Genomic DNA, 18076 nt, shown 5'->3' with positions numbered 1-18076 from the left:
ACACATTGAGCACGGATATGTTCGGTGGAACCACATCCCGCACAGGTTCTCGGCTGCCCATCATAAATCACAATGGCTCTGTAGCCACACACAGTGACGTAGGACGAAATGTGCTTCAACATATCAATCTTCACCTGCCGGACACCGTTTAACACCGGGAAAATGTGCATATTCGACCACTTTTCTGCCGTATTGCTGATGACCGTTCCATATTCCCTCAATTTGGCATTAATTTGATCAGCGGATATTTCAAAGGGTAATTCGAATATTCGAACAGTTCTGACTCCAAGACCGGCAAGCGAAACTCTGACATCACCAACATTGCCGTCAGAATGGTTAAACTTTAAAACTCCTCCACAAGATTGAATGACCTGCTCGCATTTCTCGGGTCGCAACAATTGTAGGTAGACCGTACTGCTGACGATAGAAAGGTGAATGCCAACCATATCATCAATAGTGATTTTCATAACGTCTCTAATAAATAACTCAACTTCAAAGGACTTCGGTCGTGCATAGTGCGGGTCAAAACTCAATTTCAATGTGTCTTTCCGTATAAGTTGATCCATTATAATCGATGGCAATTCATCACTCCACACTACAACAACGCAGCAAAGCGCACACTTACCAAACCGCACGCGACCGCCACAGGCGAGAGCGTAAACAACCTGCGTCCGACCGCCACGGCCGCTGCCGGCTGACTGAACCACTCGGCCACCTCGACTGCTGCAAGTGCAGCTGTGTCTTTGGCGAGTGCTTGCCGAAGGAAGACATTTGTCGATTCGAAAACGCATTCAAAACATCGTACTGGGCCGCTGTTAACGTCTAATGCCAAGCAGCAGTGCAGCCGACCAAGCTCCCACTCGCGAATCGTTTAATGGCAGCATCCGTCCACGTCGATATCCTATCGGGGCAAAATCACCGGCCCACTTATTTACTGCAGGAATAAGCATTGTATCGACATGTAGTGTCGCCTAATGCAATGAGAAAGGTGCTGTGCATTCTTTTCCACGACTTACTGCAACGAAACGTACAGCTCGATACGCTACACTGATATTGCTAGCAAGGTTTTGACGTTCCCCCTAGCCCAAGATTGTCCTGCTGTTTGCGATGGAGCTTGGTGTTTGGGTGGCCACTGGCGACGGATGTCTGCAAAGTCAAGTCTCTCCAGTAGGCCCTGTCAAATCGCTTCTGTAGATGGCGGCCTGGCTTTAAACAAACTGTCGGAACTACAGATGGATTATTATAGGCTTGATACGTTAAAATGACTGCGACAGGTATGCACTTAAATATAAATAACAACTCGTCGTTCGCAAATACCAACATACTCTTTGCTGGAACCGAAATTTGATTGGTTTATAGATCTCGAAATGATGTTTAATTCGAAGGGCTTACGCTATGGAATGTTCTGCGCTTTCATCTGGTACGCAGTTTTGTCTCGTATTTCATACACACTCTATCTGCCACGTACACGCGCCGTTGTTACTACTGTGTGGCGTTTCGCACGGAGAGGGAGTGACCGCAAACGAGTGCCTTACGTAAAATTGTTCGACGAGGATGGGATTCGAACCCACGCGTGCAGAGCACATTGGATTAGCAGTCCAACGCCTTAACCACTCGGCCACCTCGTATGCTGCAACTGCAGCTGTGTCTTTGGCGAGTGCTTGCCGAAGGAAGACATTTGTCGATTCGAAAACGCATTCAAAACATGGTACTGGGCCGCTGTTAACGTCTAATGCCAAGCAGCAGTGCAGCCGACCAAGCTCCCACTCGCGAATCGTTTAATGACAGCATCCGTCCACGTCGATATCCGATCGGGGCAAAATCACCGGCCCACTTATTTACTGCAGGAATAAGCATTGTATCGACATGTAGTGTCGTCTAATGCAATGAGAAAGGTGCTGTGCATTCTTTTCCACGACTTACTGCAACGAAACGTACAGCTCGATACGCTACACTGATATTGCTAGCAAGGTTTTGACGTTCCCCCTAGCCCAAGATTGTCCTGCTGTTTGCGATGGAGCTTGGTGTTTGGGCGGCCACTGGCGACGGATGTCTGCAAAGTCAAGTCTCTCCAGTAGGCCCTGTCACTTATTATAGGCTTGATACGTTAAAATGACTGCGACAGGTATGCACTTAAATATAAATAACAACTCGTCGTTCGCAAATACCAACATACTCTTTGCTGGAACCGAAATTTGATTGGTTTATAGATCTCGAAATGATGTTTAATTCGAAGGGCATACGCTATGGAATGTTGTGCGCTTTCATCTGGTACGCAGTTTTGTCTCGTATTTCATACACACTCTATCTGCCACGTACACGCGCCGTTGTTACTACTGTGTGGCGTTTCGCACGAAGAGGGAGTGACCGCAAACGAGTGCCTTACGTAAAATTCTACGACGAGGATGGGATTCGAACCCACGCGTGCAGAGCACATTGGAATAGCAGTCCAACGCCTTAACCACTCGGCCACCTCGTCTGCTGCAACTGCAGCTGTGTCTTTGGCGAGTGCTTGCCGAAGGAAGACATTTGTCGATTCGAAAACGCATTCAAAACGTCGTACTGGGCCGTTGTTAACGTCTAAGGCCAAGCAGCAGTGCAGCCGACCAAGCTCCCACTCGCGAATCGTTTAATGACAGCATCCGTCCACGTCGATATCCGATCGGGGCAAAATCACCGGCCCACTTATTTACTGCAGGAATAAGCATTGTATCGAGATGTAGTGTCGTCTAATGCAATGAGAAATGTGCTGTGCATACTTTTCCACGACTTACTGCAACGAAACGTACAGCTCGATACGCTACACTGATATTGCTAGCTAGGTTTTGACGTGTCCCCTAGCCCAAGATTGTCCTGCTGTTTGCGATGGAGCTTGGTGTTTGGGCGGCCACTGGCGACGGATGTCTGCAAAGTCAAGTCTCTCCAGTAGGCCCTGTCACTTATTATAGGCTTGATACGTTAAAATGACTGCGACAGGTATGCACTTAAATATAAATAACAACTGGTCGTTCGCAAATACCAACATACTCTTTGCTGGAACCGAAAATTGATTGGTTTATAGATCTCGAAATGATGTTTAATTCGAAGGGCATACGCTATGGAATGTTGTGCGCTTTCATCTGGTACGCAGTTTTGTCTCGTATTTCATACACACTCTATCTGCCACGTACACGCGCCGTTGTTACTACTGTGTGGCGTTTCGCACGGAGAGGGAGTGACCGCAAACGAGTGCTTTACGTAAAATTCTTCGACGAGGATGGGATTCGAACCCACGCGTGCAGAGCACATTGGATTAGCAGTCCAACGCCTTAACCACTCGGCCACCTCGTATGCTGCAAGTGCAGCTGTGTCTTTGGCGAGTGCTTGCCGAAGGAAGACATTTGTCGATTCGAAAACGCATTCAAAACATCGTACTGGGCCGCTGTTAACGTCTAATGCCAAGCAGCAGTGCAGCCGACCAAGCTCCCACTCGCGAATCGTTTAATGACAGCATCCGTCCACGTCGATATCCGATCGGGGCAAAATCACCGGCCCACTTATTTACTGCAGGAATAAGCATTGTATCGACATGTAGTGTCGTCTAATGCAATGAGAAAGGTGCTGTGCATTCTTTTCCACGACTTACTGCAACGAAACGTACAGCTCGATACGCTACACTGATATTGTTAGCAAGGTTTTGACGTTCCCCCTAGCCCAAGATTGTCCTGCTGTTTGCGATGGAGCTTGGTGTTTGGGCGGCCACTGGCGACGGATGTCTGCAAAGTCAAGTCTCTCCAGTAGGCCCTGTCACTTATTATAGGCTTGATACGTTAAAATGACTGCGACAGGTATGCACTTAAATATAAATAACAACTCGTCGTTCGCAAATACCAACATACTCTTTGCTGGAACCGAAATTTGATTGGTTTATAGATCTCGAAATGATGTTTAATTCGAAGGGCATACGCTATGGAATGTTGTGCGCTTTCATCTGGTACGCAGTTTTGTCTCGTATTTCATACACACTCTATCTGCCACGTACACGCGCCGTTGTTACTACTGTGTGGCGTTTCGCACGGAGAGGGAGTGACCGCAAACGAGTGCCTTACGTAAAATTCTTCGACGAGGATGGGATTCGAACCCGCGCGTGCAGAGCACATTGTATTAGCAGTCCAACGCCTTAACCACTCGGCCACCTCGTCTGCTGCAACTGCAGCTGTGTCTTTGGCGAGTGCTTGGCGAAGGAAGACATTTGTCGATTCGAAAACGCATTCAAAACATCGTACTGGGCCGCTGTTAACGTCTAATGCCATGCAGCAGTGCAGCCGACCAAGCTCCCACTCGCGAATCGTTTAATGACAGCATGCGTCCACGTCGATATCCGATCGGGGCAAAATCACCGACCCACTTATTTACTGCAGGAATAAGCATTGTATCGACATGTAGTGTCGTCTAATGCAATGAGAAAGGTGCTGTGTATACTTTTCCACGACTTACTGCAACGAAACGTACAGCTCGAAACGCTACACTGATATTGCTAGCTAGGTTTTGACTTTCCCCCTAGCCCAAGATTGTCCTGCTGTTTGCGATGGAGCTTGGTGTTTGGGCGGCCACTGGCGACGGATGTCTGCAAAGTCAAGTCTCTCCAGTAGGCCCTGTCACTTATTATAGGCTTGATACGTTAAAATGACTGCGACAGGTATGCACTTAAATATAAATAACAACTCGTCGTTCGCAAATACCAACAAACTCTTTGCTGGAACCGAAATTTGATTGGTTTATAGATCTCGAAATGATGTTTAATTCGAAGGGCATACGCTATGGAATGTTGTGCGCTTTCATCTGGTACGCAGTTTTGTCTCGTATTTCATACACACTCTATCTGCCACGTACACGCGCCGTTGTTACTACTGCGTGGCGTTTCGCACGGAGAGGGAGTGACCGCAAACGAGTGCCTTACGAAAAATTCTTCGACGAGGATGGGATTCGAACCCACGCGTGCAGAGCACATTGGATTAGCAGTCCAACGCCTTAACCACTCGGCCACTTCGTCTGCTGCAAGTGCAGCTGTGTCTTTGGCGAGTGCTTGCCGAAGGAAGACATTTGTCGTTTCGAAAACGCATTCAAAACATCGTACTGGGCCGCTGTTAACGTCTAATGCCAAGCAGCAGTGCAGCTGACCAAGCTCCTACTCGCGAATCGTTTAATGACAGCATCCGTCCACGTCGATATCCGATCGGGGCAAAATCACCGGCCCACTTATTTACTGCAGGAATAAGCATTGTATCGACATGTAGTGTCGTCAAATGCAATGAGAAAGGTGCTGTGCATTCTTTTCCACGACTTACTGCAACGAAACGTACAGCTCGATACGCTACACTGATATTGCTAGCAAGGTTTTGACGTTCCCCCTAGCCCAAGATTGTCCTGCTGTTTGCGATGGAGCTTGGTGTTTGGGCGGCCACTGGCGACGGATGTCTGCAAAGTCAAGTCTCTCCAGTAGGCCCTGTCACTTATTATAGGCTTGACACGTTAAAATGACTGCGACAGGTATGCACTTAAATATAAATAACAACTCGTCGTTCGCAAATACCACAAACTCTTTGCTGGAACCGAAATTTGATTGGTTTATAGATCTCGAAATGATGTTTAATTCGAAGGGCATACGCTATGGAATGTTGTGCGCTTTCATCTGGTACGCAGTTTTGTCTCGTATTTCATACACAATCTATCTGCCACGTACACGCGCCGTTGTTACTACTGTGTGGCGTTTCGCACGGAGAGGGAGTGACCGCAAACGAGTGCCTTACGTAAAGTTCTTCGACGAGGATGGGATTCGAACCCACGCGTGCAGAGCACATTGGATTAGCAGTCCAACGCCTTAACCACTCGGCCACCTCGTCTGCTGCAACTGCAGCTGTGTCTTTGGCGAGTGCTTGCCGAAGGAAGACATTTGTCGATTCGAAAACGCATTCAAAACATCGTACTGGGCCGCTGTTAACGTCTAATGCCAAGCAGCAGTGCAGCCGACCAAGCTCCCACTCGCGAATCGTTTAATGACAGCATCCGCCCACGTCGATATCCGATCGGGGCAAAATCACCGGCCCACTTATTTACTGCAGGAATAAGCATTGTATCGACATGTAGTGTCGTCTAATGCAATGAGAAAGGTGCTGTGCATTCTTTTCCACGACTTACTGCAACGAAACGTACAGCTCGATACGCTACACTGATATTGCTAGCAAGGTTTTGACGTTCCCCCTAGCCCAAGATTGTACTGCTGTTTGCGATGGAGCTTGGTGTTTGGGCGGCCACTGGCGACGGATGTCTGCAAAGTAAAATCTCTCCAGTAGGCCCTGTCAAATCGCTTCTGTAGATGGCGGCCTGGCTTTAAACAAACTGTCGGAACTACAGATGGATTATTATAGGCTTGATACGTTAAAATGACTGCGACAGGTATGCACTTAAATATAAATAACAACTCGTCGTTCGCAAATACCAACATACTCTTTGCTGGAACCGAAATTTGATTGGTTTATAGATCTCGAAATGATGTTTAATTCGAAGGGCTTACGCTATGGAATGTTCTGCGCTTTCATCTGGTACGCAGTTTTGTCTCGTATTTCATACACACTCTATCTGCCACGTACACGCGCCGTTGTTACTACTGTGTGGCGTTTCGCACGGAGAGGGAGTGACCGCAAACGAGTGCCTTACGTAAAATTCTTCGACGAGGATGGGATTCGAACCCACGCGTGCACAGCACATTGGATTAGCAGTCCAACGCCTTAACCACTCGGCCACCTTGTCTGCTACAACTGCAGCTGTGTCTTTGGCGAGTGCTTGCCGAAGGAAGACATTTGTCGATTCGAAAACGCATTCAAAACATCGTACTGGGCCGCTGTTAACGTCTAATGCCATGCAGCAGTGCAGCCGACCAAGCTCCCACTCGCGAATCGTTTAATGACAGCATCCGTCCACGTCGATATCCGATCGGGGCAAAATCACCGGCCCACTTATTTACTGCAGGAATAAGCATTGTATCGACATGTAGTGTCGTCTAATGCAATGAGAAAGGTGCTGTGCATTCTTTTTCACGACTTACTGCAACGAAACGTACAGCTCGATACGCTACACTGATATTGCTAGCAAGGTTTTGACGTCCCCCTAGCCCAAGATTGTCCTGCTGTTTGCGATGGAGCTTGGTGTTTGGGCGGCCACTGGCGACGGATGTCTGCAAAGTCAAGTCTCTCCAGTAGGCCCTGTCACTTATTATAGGCTTGATACGTTAAAATGACTGCGACAGGTATGCACTTAAATATAAATAACAACTCGCGTTCGCAAATACCAACATACTCTTTGCTGGAACCGAAATTTGATTGGTTTATAGATCTCGAAATGATGTTTAATTCGAAGGGCATACGCTATGGAATGTTCTGCGCTTTCATCTGGTACGCAGTTTTGTCTCGTATTGCATACACACTCTATCTGCCACGTACACGCGCCGTTGTTACTACTGTGTGGCGTTTCGCACGGAGAGGGAGTGACCGCAAACGAGTGCCTTACGTAAAATTCTTCGACGAGGATTGGATTCGAACCCACGCGTGCAGAGCACATTGGATTAGCAGTCCAACGCCTTAACCACTCGGCCACCTCGTCTGCTGCAAGTGCAGCTGTTTCTTTGGCGAGTGCTTGCCGAAGGAAGACATTTGTCGATTCGAAAACGCATTCAAAACATCGTACTGGGCCGCTGTTAACGTCTAATGCCAAGCAGCAGTGCAGCTGACCGAGCTCCCACTCGCGAATCGTTTAATGACAGCATCCGTCCACGTCGATATCCGATCGGGGCAAAATCACCGGCCCACTTATTTACTGCAGGAATAAGCATTGTATCGACATGTAGTGTCGTCTAATGCAATGAGAAAGGTGCTGTGCATTCTTTTCCACGACTTACTGCAACGAAACGTACAGCTCGATACGCTACACTGATATTGCTAGCAAGGTTTTGACGTTCCCCCTAGCCCAAGATTGTCCTGCTGTTTGCGATGGAGCTTGGTGTTTGGGCGGCCACTGGCGACGGATGTCTGCAAAGTCAAGTCTCTCCAGTAGGCCCTGTCAAATCGCTTCTGTAGATGGCGGCCTGGCTTTAAACAAACTGTCGGAAGGCGACAGATGGATTATTATAGGCTTGATACGTTAAAATGACTGCGACAGGTATGCACTTAAATATAAATAACAACTCGTCGTTCGCAAATACCAACATACTCTTTGCTGGAACCGAAATTTGATTGGTTTATAGATCTCGAAATGATGTTTAATTTGAAGGGCATACGCTATGGAATGTTGTGCGCTTTCATCTGGTACGCAGTTTTGTCTCGTATTTCATACACACTCTATCTGCCACGTACACGCGCCGTTGTTACTACTGTGTGGCGTTTCGCACGGAGAGAGAGTGACCGCAAACGAGTGCCTTACGTAAAATTCTTCGACGAGGATGGGATTCGACCCCACGCGTGCAGAGCACATTGGATTAGCAGTCCAACGCCTTAACCACTCGGCCACCTCGTCTGCTGCAACTGCAGCTGTGTCTTTGGCGAGTGCTTGCCGAAGGAAGACATTTGTCGATTCGAAAACGCATTCAAAACATCGTACTGGGCCGCTGTTATCGTCTAATGCCATGCAGCAGTGCAGCCGACCAAGCTCCCACTCGCGAATCGTTTAATGACAGCATCCGTCCACGTCGATATCCGATCGGGGCAAAATCACCGGCCCACTTATTTACTGCAGGAATAAGCATTGTATCGACATGTAGTGTCGTCTAATGCAATGAGAAAGGTGCTGTGCATTCTTTTCCACGACTTACTGCAACGAAACGTACAGCTCGATACGCTACACTGATATTGCTAGCAAGGTTTTGACGTTCCCCCTAGCCCAAGATTGTCCTGCTGTTTGCGATGGAGCTTGGTGTTTGGGCGGCCACTGGCGACGGATGTCTGCAAAGTCAAGTCTCTCTAGTTGGCCCTGTCACTTATTATAGGCTTGATACGTTAAAATGACTGCGACAGGTATGCACTTAAATATAAATAACAACTCGCGTTCGCAAATACCAACATACTCTTTGCTGGAACCGAAATTTGATTGGTTTATAGATCTCGAAATGATGTTTAATTCGAAGGGCATACGCTATGGAATGTTGTGCGCTTTCATCTGGTACGCAGTTTTGTCTCGTATTTCAATACTAGAAAGATTCAATACTAGAAATAAGAATAATCTTCACAAGGATTTAAAGTCACTTAGTCTTGTACAAAAAGGTGTGCATTATTCAGGAACACACATTTTCAATAACTTGCCAGCAGCCATAAAAAGCTTAACAACCAATGAAATTCAGTTTAAGAGAAGCCTAAAGGATTTATTGGTGGCCAACTCCTTCTACTCCATTGATGAATTTCTGAGGAAAACCAACTGATTTGTATATAAGTACAACATAACTTCTGCACAATTTCAGTGCAGTAATGTGTTCACTAAAAATTTGTGTGTGTGTGTGTGTGTGTGTGTGTGTGTGTGTGTGTGTGTAAGTATAATCTAACTTCTGCACCATTTCAGTGCAGTAATGTGTTCATTGTAAATAAGTATTACAGTAGTTGTATTACATGTTTCTTACCTTATAAATAAATATAAAACTTTTTTATTTTAAATTCAGTGCAATAGTATTTGTAAAATGACTCTTAGTGTTCATTAAAAAATGACGATCATTCCACTTGGGACCTGTGGAATGGTACATTAGCTTATTTGTTTTAGTTTAAATATTTGTCATGTATTGTTGTTTTTCTGACATGTTCCACATCCTGGAGGACCTCCTCACTACGGATCAATTGGAATGAAAGTAAATCTAATCTAATCTAATACACACTCTATCTGCCACGTACACGCGCCGTTGTTACTACTGTGTGGCGTTTCGCACGGAGAGGGAGTGACCGCAAACGAGTGCCTTACGTAAAATTCTTCGACGAGGATGGGATTCGAACCCACGCGTGCAGAGCACATTGGATTAGCAGTCCAACGCCTTAACCACTTTTTTTTTTTTTTTTTTTTTTTTTTCTTTATTGCCAAAAGTGCCTTCATCGGCTCGACTGCTCCGCCATTAGCAAAAATCTCCGTTGGAATAAAAAATTAATCACGAAACAAATGGATTCTCTTCAGTATCCATGTGGTTATTTGGTTTACCAATATATTTGATTTGGAAAATGAAGCAAATGAAATCTTCTGCAGGAATGTTAGAAAACTCATCACTTTCCGAGGGAGACTGAATATATGAAAATAAACTTGGTGATGCTGGAGTCTTCCACAGCAAGAAGGAATAACTCTTCTCTTCCTCTGACAGGAGAAGGCCAAACATAACATAAATACGTCTTCTTTTCAATAAACGAATCTTACTAATTAAATAAACAAGAAACGAATAATGCATAATTTGAATATTAGATCTACAAAATTCGACGGGGATATCGTAGAACAATCTCGCAGAGCTCTCGACAGGAGTGGAATCATCCCCCAAAGCGTCACCACTGTCGGGGTGGTCCGTTTCATATTCGTGGCCGTTCGATCGCCGCATTCCGAATCCTAATTGCGACTATCATAGTCGTGAAAGGGCCATCCATCAGAGTTTTCGGACTGCGACGGCGCCCTGGAGGAATATCGCTCTACGTCAACGTTCGGAGGAGAAAGAAAGCATACTTTTCTCTATATTTGTCGATTCGTTGAAGTTTCTGGTGTTGAGTTATTAGGTATAGCCAATAGTCTTCTTTATTTTTTTCTGGCGCCGATAATATATAATACACCGTCTGACCTTGAAGCCAAGTGACTGCTCGTCGTTTTGCTGGAGGGTATGGAACGGCATCAGGAGTGAGGAGTCCAGCTGGAGTAATCATTCTAGGTGCAGTACGCAGCATACTTGAGAGCTTCCGTGCAAAGAGAAGCCAGATGTCCTTCACATTTTCGCATAGAAAGCGATGTTCGATGGTATCTAGGTGAGTACAGTGAACGCAGTTCGGAGTGTCTGCCAGGTGGATCATGTGTAGTTTTGAATTTGTCGGTATGATCCTATTGACCGCCATGTACCATGTAGACCGCACCTGCGATGGTAAGTGTGCGTCATGAATGTTTTCCCAGATCTTGGCCCAGTTGCAGTCTCTATACTTCACTTCTATTCTGTTGCGCGGCTTACTGTCCGTCAGGCAGCTGTAAAGTGCTTTGACCCGGTAAAGATCATTCTCAGGTATGTTGCTTTGAATATAGCTGTATTCGAGGAAAAAAGTACTAAAGTGGCTAAATGCAGTCGGGATGTGACTTACGTTTACCGGAGGCGTCATGCTGGCAGGTGCAATTTCATTGAGAAGGTGGGCCGTTAAGGAATTTGGTGATCGTTGCCATTGTTTATACATGTTGCTGATATATAATGCTTTCGCTTTGTGGTAAACATCTGTCAGATTTAGGCCGCCCTTTCCCAAGGGGAGCGTCAAAGTTGCAAATGGGACTTTGAAAATGTGTCCCCTACTGACAAAGTGTCCGAGCGCTGCAAGCATTCGTTGTGCGATGACCTTTGGTATTGGTAGGATTTGTGCGACATAATTCACTTTAGAAACAATGTAAGTATTGACTAAAAACACTCTTTGTATGGCGTTGAGATTTCGCAAATGATGTTGCCGTATGCCGGCCCGAATTTGTGCCAATAATTTTCGATAATTAAGAGCAGACGTGCAGCGGATGGTGCGCATGTATTCAATGCCGAGACATTTAAATGTTGTCATTCTTTTTAGTGATTGGCTATTGCCAAGTTCGAGTCCTCTACCAAGTTCCATAATGCCAGACTTTTTACAGTTGACTTTCGCTCCTGATGCGGCTGCATAAGTGGATATCAGCTGAAACGCGCGTTCCAAATCTTCATCTTTCGTCACCACGAAACTGACGTCATCCGCAAATGCTTGGCATACGATCTTCTGGCCATGTATGCGTATTCCCGGAAGGTCTTGCGCCAGGGAGAACAGTAAGGGTTCAAGAGCAACTGCAAACAAGGCCATTGACATCGGGCAACCTTGTCGTACCGACCGAGCGATATTAATAGGTTTACTGAGTTGTCCGTTGAGACAGATCTTGGACGTACCGTTTCGCAGCAGGAGTGTAACAGTGTCAATAACTTTCCGTGGAAAGTTCATTGCTGCCATCGCGCACAGAAGATATGAGTGACTGATTTTATCGAATGCTTTCTCAAAATCTAACGAGACTAGAGCGCATCCCATGTCGCAAGCGGCGGCTGTAGCTATGATATCTCTATATGCACTTAACGTCTGCTGTATGTTTCTAGAGTTCCCAACGCTCGTCTGGCAGGCCCCCGTGACAGTACTAAGTACCGTACTGAATCGCTGCATCATGACCCGCGCGAATATCTTATAATCGGTATTAAGTAACGTAAGCGGTCGGAGATTGTCGACTGTCTTTCCCGCTGGGGTTTTGGGTACCAATACCACTATGCCTTCACAGAATTCCCTTAAGATATCACTTCCAGCCTTTAAGATATCATTACAGACCAAGGTCAACTTTGGAACTAAATGGTGACGAAAGGTGCGATAAAACTCAGCCGGTAATCCGTCGGGGCCAGGCGATTTATTCTGTGGGCTCCCTCGAATGGCGTCCTCTACTTCATCTTCAGTTATGACCGCAGCGAGGCCGTCTGCTTCTACCGTGGTCAATGTCGCAAAACGGCGTGCCAGAAGGACGTGCTGCGCCGCCATATCCACTGGGTGTTCCGTGAACTGTGCTGTGAAATGTTTGTAAATCTCGTCTCGTATGTCGCGCTGGTGGTTTAGGAATCGACCATCTGCAGTGTGCAGTTCTGTCAATATCTTTCTGCGCCCCCTTTTCTGTTCGCGAATAACATGGTACATTGATGTCGTTTCGTCCTGTACAGCGTTTTGCAGACGCGTCCTGACTTTACAGCCTTCCAATTGCTTCCGTTTAAGGGTTAGAATCGTAGCCTGTATTCTTTTAATATGCATACGATTTGCTATGACTGTTGCATCTTCTCGATATAAATCTCTCAAACACTGAAAGTAAAATTCCAGGGTTTGCTTCTGCCAGGCACATCGATCTCGGGAATAATTCTTCATCGCTTTTGTTAAGGCGGGTTTCGCACATTTTACCCACCACGTAATGGCAGAATCATACGCGGGAAACTTTCGTTCGCAGGCTGCCCACGTATTGCGGAAGACTGTGTGACACCCGGGTTCTGGTAAACACGCCACATTTAGTTTCCAGGGTCCCCTTGCCCTGTACGTCCCTTGTTTGGCTAAATTGACGGTACATATATATGCCACATGATCTGTGAAGACAGTCGGCCATAGCTCAGCCTGCAAAACATGTTCCCTCATACTTGATAATGCGTAGATTCTATCGATGCGGCTAGCTGAGTGGCCAGTAACGTAAGTGAATCCGGGCCTGTCACCGTGTCGAAGCTCCCACGTGTCTATTAAAGTCAACTCGTCAATGAGATTGCGAAGCTCGGCGGACGGATTGAAGTTCGGCGTCTGGTCTTTGGGACTGAGGACACAGTTAAAGTCACCAGCGAATATAAGTTGTTCCGAAGGTGGTGTAAAAAGTGGCACAATGTCATCTTTAAAAAACTCTGCTCTCTGTCGGCGTCTCCCAGAGCCGGATGGGGCGTAGAGATTGATAAATCTAGTAGTATCGATAGTAGTCGCTATACCTCTGCCAGACGCCAGGCGCTCGACATGTGACATCACTATCCCTTCCTTAGCCATGATCGCCGTCCCTGGATCAGAGCCATGTCCAGGATTAACGACGGCATTGTAGCCTGTGATACGGTCAAGGTTAATATTGGTCACTTCCTGCAGCATGATGAGATCAATATCAGCGGCATAGAGAAAATCTTGAAGATTTGTTAAGTTTAGTGGGCTACTGATCTTATTGATGTTCAATGTCGCAATTCGGTAAGCTTGCAAGGACGGCATGAGAACAGAGATCTAGGTGACAATAAGCCGAGGATGGATGTTAATGGCGAACATCCTCTAAAAGAAGTCTACGTCATTAGCCACTGTGCCGACGCCGGCGGTAGCCGTTTGTTGCTGGTGGGACACATCAGCTTGAGCTTCCGATAACGGACTATCTGTACGTCGCCGATCCTTTACGAAATCATCTTCCCGACCACCCTCTTCCACGTCATCCGACCAATCACACACGAACCTGTCCGCTGGCAAACCGCAATCCGAGAGCTTGGATACGTCAGATACAGGGGTCTGATCCATTGCATCTGTTATCGCAGGGTCGCCGGAGGGTAATCGTCCGAGATCAGTGTCCGATTCGTCCGTCCGGGATTTTTTTGTCGTTTTGCTGGTGCCGACGACGGTGGTTCAGTCACTTCAGTCAGTTTCTGTCGTACGTGGTTCGCTCTTTCACGCAGTATTGGCGCCTTTGCTTCTGCCCCTTGATGTGCTAGCCGGCGTTTCTTCTGTGATTTGGGAGACCGCGGGGGCTGGTGGCCAGCCAGCTCGTTCGACTCCACCCGGTCCACGTCGGACTTGTCGTCTCGAACCGGAACGCCCGCCGGAATACTTTCGGTGTCCGGTTGGTGCCCCTGCTCCGAGTGAGTATCGCCCCCCTTCGAGGTGTGTGAAGAAGGAACAGTTGGGACGTCGTTCGTATCCATCGGCGTGACGCCTTCCTGCACTTCGCGCAGACTCTCTAGCGAAACATCGAAACTAGGGTCCGAGGTAACGTTAGCCCGGGCGGCGGCGACGTATGATATAGGCAACGTAGACGTCGGGCCCTGCTGCGCACGCTCACCGGCCGGTATTTGCGCCACGCGCCGTTGGACACATTGAGCACGGATATGTTCGGTGGAACCACATCCCGCACAGGTTCTCGGCTGCCCATCATAAATCACAATGGCTCTGTAGCCACACACAGTGACGTAGGACGGAATGTGCTTCAACATATCAATCTTCACCTGCCGGACACCGTTTAACACCGGGAAAATGTGCATATTCGACCACTTTTCTGCCGTATTGCTGATGACCGTTCCATATTCCCTCAATTTGGCATTAATTTGATCAGCGGATATTTCAAAGGGTAATTCGAATATTCGAACAGTTCTGACTCCAAGACCGGCAAGCGAAACTCTGACATCACCAACATTGCCGTCAGAATGGTTAAACTTTAAAACTCCTCCACAAGATTGAATGACCTGCTCGCATTTCTCGGGTCGCAACAATTGTAGGTAGACCGTACTGCTGACGATAGAAAGGTGAATGCCAACCATATCATCAATAGTGATTTTCATAACGTCTCTAATAAATAACTCAACTTCAAAGGACTTCGGTCGTGCATAGTGCGGGTCAAAACTCAATTTCAATGTGTCTTTCCGTATAAGTTGATCCATTATAATCGATGGCAATTCATCACTCCACACTACAACAACGCAGCAAAGCGCACACTTACCAAACCGCACGCGACCGCCACAGGCGAGAGCGTAAACAACCTGCGTCCGACCGCCACGGCCGCTGCCGGCTGACTGAACCACTCGGCCACCTCGTCTGCTGCAAGTGCAGCTGTGTCTTTGGCGAGTGCTTGCCGAAGGAAGACATTTGTCGATTCGAAAACGCATTCAAAACATCGTACTGGGCCGCTGTTAACGTCTAATGCCAAGCAGCAGTGCTGCTGACCAAGCTCCCACTCGCGAATCGTTTAATGACAGCATCCGTCCACGTCGATATCCGATCGGGGCAAAATCACCGGCCCACTTATTTACTGCAGGAATAAGCATTGTATCGACATGTAGTGTCGTCTAATGCAATGAGAAAGGTGCTGTGCATTCTTTTCCACGACTTACTGCAACGAAACGTACAGCTCGATACGCTACACTGATATTGCTAGCAAGGTTTTGACGTTCCCCCTAGCCCAAGATTGTCCTGCTGTTTGCGATGGAGCTTGGTGTTTGGGCGGCCACTGGCGACGGATGTCTGCAAAGTCAAGTCTCTCCAGTAGGCCCTGTCACTTATTATAGGCATGATACGTTAAAATGACTGCGACAGGTATGCACTTAAATATAAATAACAACTCGCGTTCGCAAATACCAACATACTCTTTGCTGGAACCGAAATTTGATTGGTTTATAGATCTCGAAATGATGTTTAATTCGAAGGGCATACGCTATGGAATGTTGTGCGCTTTCATCTGGTGCGCAGTTTTGTCTCGTATTTCATACACACTCTATCTGCGACGTACACGCGCCGTTGTTACTACTGTGTGGCGTTTCGCACGGAGAGGGAGTGACCGCAAACGAGTGCCTTACGTAAAATTCTTCGACGAGGATGGGATTCGAACCCACGCGTGCAGAGCACATTGGATTAGCAGTCCAACGCCTTAACCACTTTTTTTTTTTTTTTTTTTTTTTTTCTTTATTGCCAAAAGTGCCTTCATCGGCTCGACTGCTCCGCCATTAGCAAAAATCTCCGTTGGAATAAAAAATTAATCACGAAACAAATGGATTCTCTTCAGTATCCATGTGGTTATTTGGTTTACCAATATATTTGATTTGGAAAATGAAGCAAATGAAATCTTCTGCAGGAATGTTAGAAAACTCATCACTTTCCGAGGGAGACTGATTATATGAAAATAAACTTGGTGATGCTGGAGTCTTCCACAGCAAGAAGGAATAACTCTTCTCTTCCTCTGACAGGAGAAGGCCAAACATAACATAAATACGTCTTCTTTTCAATAAACGAATCTTACTAATTAAATAAACAAGAAACGAATAATGTATAATTTGAATATTAGATCTACAAAATTCGACGGGGATATCGTAGAACAATCTCGCAGAGCTCTCGACAGGAGTGGAATCATCCCCCAAAGCATCACCACTGTCGGGGTGGTCCGTTTCATATTCGTGGCCGTTCGATCGCCGCATTCCGAATCCTAATTGCGACTATCATAGTCGTGAAAGGGCCATCCATCAGAGTTTTCGGACTGCGACGGCGCCCTGGAGGAATATCGCTCTACGTCAACGTTCGGAGGAGAAAGAAAGCATACTTTTCTCTATATTTGTCGGTTCGTTGAAGTTTCTGGTGTTGAGTTATTAGGTATAGCCAATAGTCTTCTTTATTTTTTTCTGGCGCCGATAATATATAATACACCGTCTGACCTTGAAGCCAAGTGACTGCTCGTCGTTTTGCTGGAGGGTATGGAACGGCATCAGGAGTGAGGAGTCCAGCTGGAGTAATCATTCTAGGTGCAGTACGCAGCATACTTGAGAGCTTCCGTGCAAAGAGAAGCCAGATGTCCTTCACATTTTCGCATAGAAAGCGATGTTCGATGGTATCTAGGTGAGTACAGTGAACGCAGTTCGGAGTGTCTGCCAGGTGGATCATGTGTAGTTTTGAATTTGTCGGTATGATCCTATTGACCGCCATGTACCATGTAGACCGCACCTGCGATGGTAAGTGTGCGTCATGAATGTTTTCCCAGATCTTGGCCCAGTTGCAGTCTCTATACTTCACTTCTATTCTGTTGCGCGGCTTACTGTCCGTCAGGCAGCTGTAAAGTGCTATGACCCGGTAAAGATAATTCTCAGGTATGTTGCTTTGAATATAGCTGTATTCGAGGAAAAAAGTACTAAAGTGGCTAAATGCAGTCGGGATGTGACTTACGTTTACCGGAGGCGTCATGCTGGCAGGTGCAATTTCATTGAGAAGGTGGGCCGTTAAGGAATTTGGTGATCGTTGCCATTGTTTATACATGTTGCTGTTATATAATGCTTTCGCTTTGTGGTAAACATCTGTCAGATTTAGGCCGCCCTTTCCCAAGGGGAGCGTCAAAGTTGCAAATGGGACTTTGAAAATGTGTCCCCTACTGACAAAGTGTCCGAGCGCTGCAAGCATTCGTTGTGCGATGACCTTTGGTATTGGTAGGATTTGTGCGACATAATTCACTTTAGAAACAATGTAAGTATTGACTAAAAACACTCTTTGTATGGCGTTGAGATTTCGCAAATGATGTTGCCGTTTGCCGGCCCGAATTTGTGCCAATAATT

At 46.7% G+C, this 18076-nt stretch overlaps 9 non-coding genes across 9 annotated transcripts; all 9 read right to left on the bottom strand.

Moving 5' to 3' along the window:
• Positions 1–1546: 1546 nt before the first annotated feature.
• On the bottom strand, positions 1547–1628 carry Trnas-gcu. Its single transcript has one exon. It is a non-coding gene; the product is annotated as a tRNA-Ser (tRNA).
• Positions 1629–2397: 769 nt separating this feature from the next.
• Positions 2398–2479, bottom strand: Trnas-gcu. Its single transcript has one exon. It is a non-coding gene; the product is annotated as a tRNA-Ser (tRNA).
• Positions 2480–3248: 769 nt separating this feature from the next.
• Trnas-gcu lies at positions 3249–3330 on the bottom strand. The gene has a single exon. It is a non-coding gene; the product is annotated as a tRNA-Ser (tRNA).
• A 769-nt stretch (positions 3331–4099) lies between these two features.
• Positions 4100–4181, bottom strand: Trnas-gcu. Its single transcript has one exon. It is a non-coding gene; the product is annotated as a tRNA-Ser (tRNA).
• Positions 4182–4950: 769 nt separating this feature from the next.
• Positions 4951–5032, bottom strand: Trnas-gcu. The gene has a single exon. It is a non-coding gene; the product is annotated as a tRNA-Ser (tRNA).
• A 768-nt stretch (positions 5033–5800) lies between these two features.
• Trnas-gcu lies at positions 5801–5882 on the bottom strand. Its single transcript has one exon. It is a non-coding gene; the product is annotated as a tRNA-Ser (tRNA).
• An 825-nt stretch (positions 5883–6707) lies between these two features.
• Positions 6708–6789, bottom strand: Trnas-gcu. Its single transcript has one exon. It is a non-coding gene; the product is annotated as a tRNA-Ser (tRNA).
• A 767-nt stretch (positions 6790–7556) lies between these two features.
• Trnas-gcu lies at positions 7557–7638 on the bottom strand. The gene has a single exon. It is a non-coding gene; the product is annotated as a tRNA-Ser (tRNA).
• An 827-nt stretch (positions 7639–8465) lies between these two features.
• Trnas-gcu lies at positions 8466–8547 on the bottom strand. Its single transcript has one exon. It is a non-coding gene; the product is annotated as a tRNA-Ser (tRNA).
• Positions 8548–18076: the final 9529 nt, after the last annotated feature.

This window comes from Schistocerca americana, chromosome 2, assembly GCF_021461395.2.
Source record: "Schistocerca americana isolate TAMUIC-IGC-003095 chromosome 2, iqSchAmer2.1, whole genome shotgun sequence".
Lineage (NCBI taxonomy): Eukaryota > Metazoa > Arthropoda > Insecta > Orthoptera > Acrididae > Schistocerca > Schistocerca americana.
Note: the sequence above shows the minus strand (reverse complement) of the source record. Positions and strands in the feature narration are given on the sequence as shown.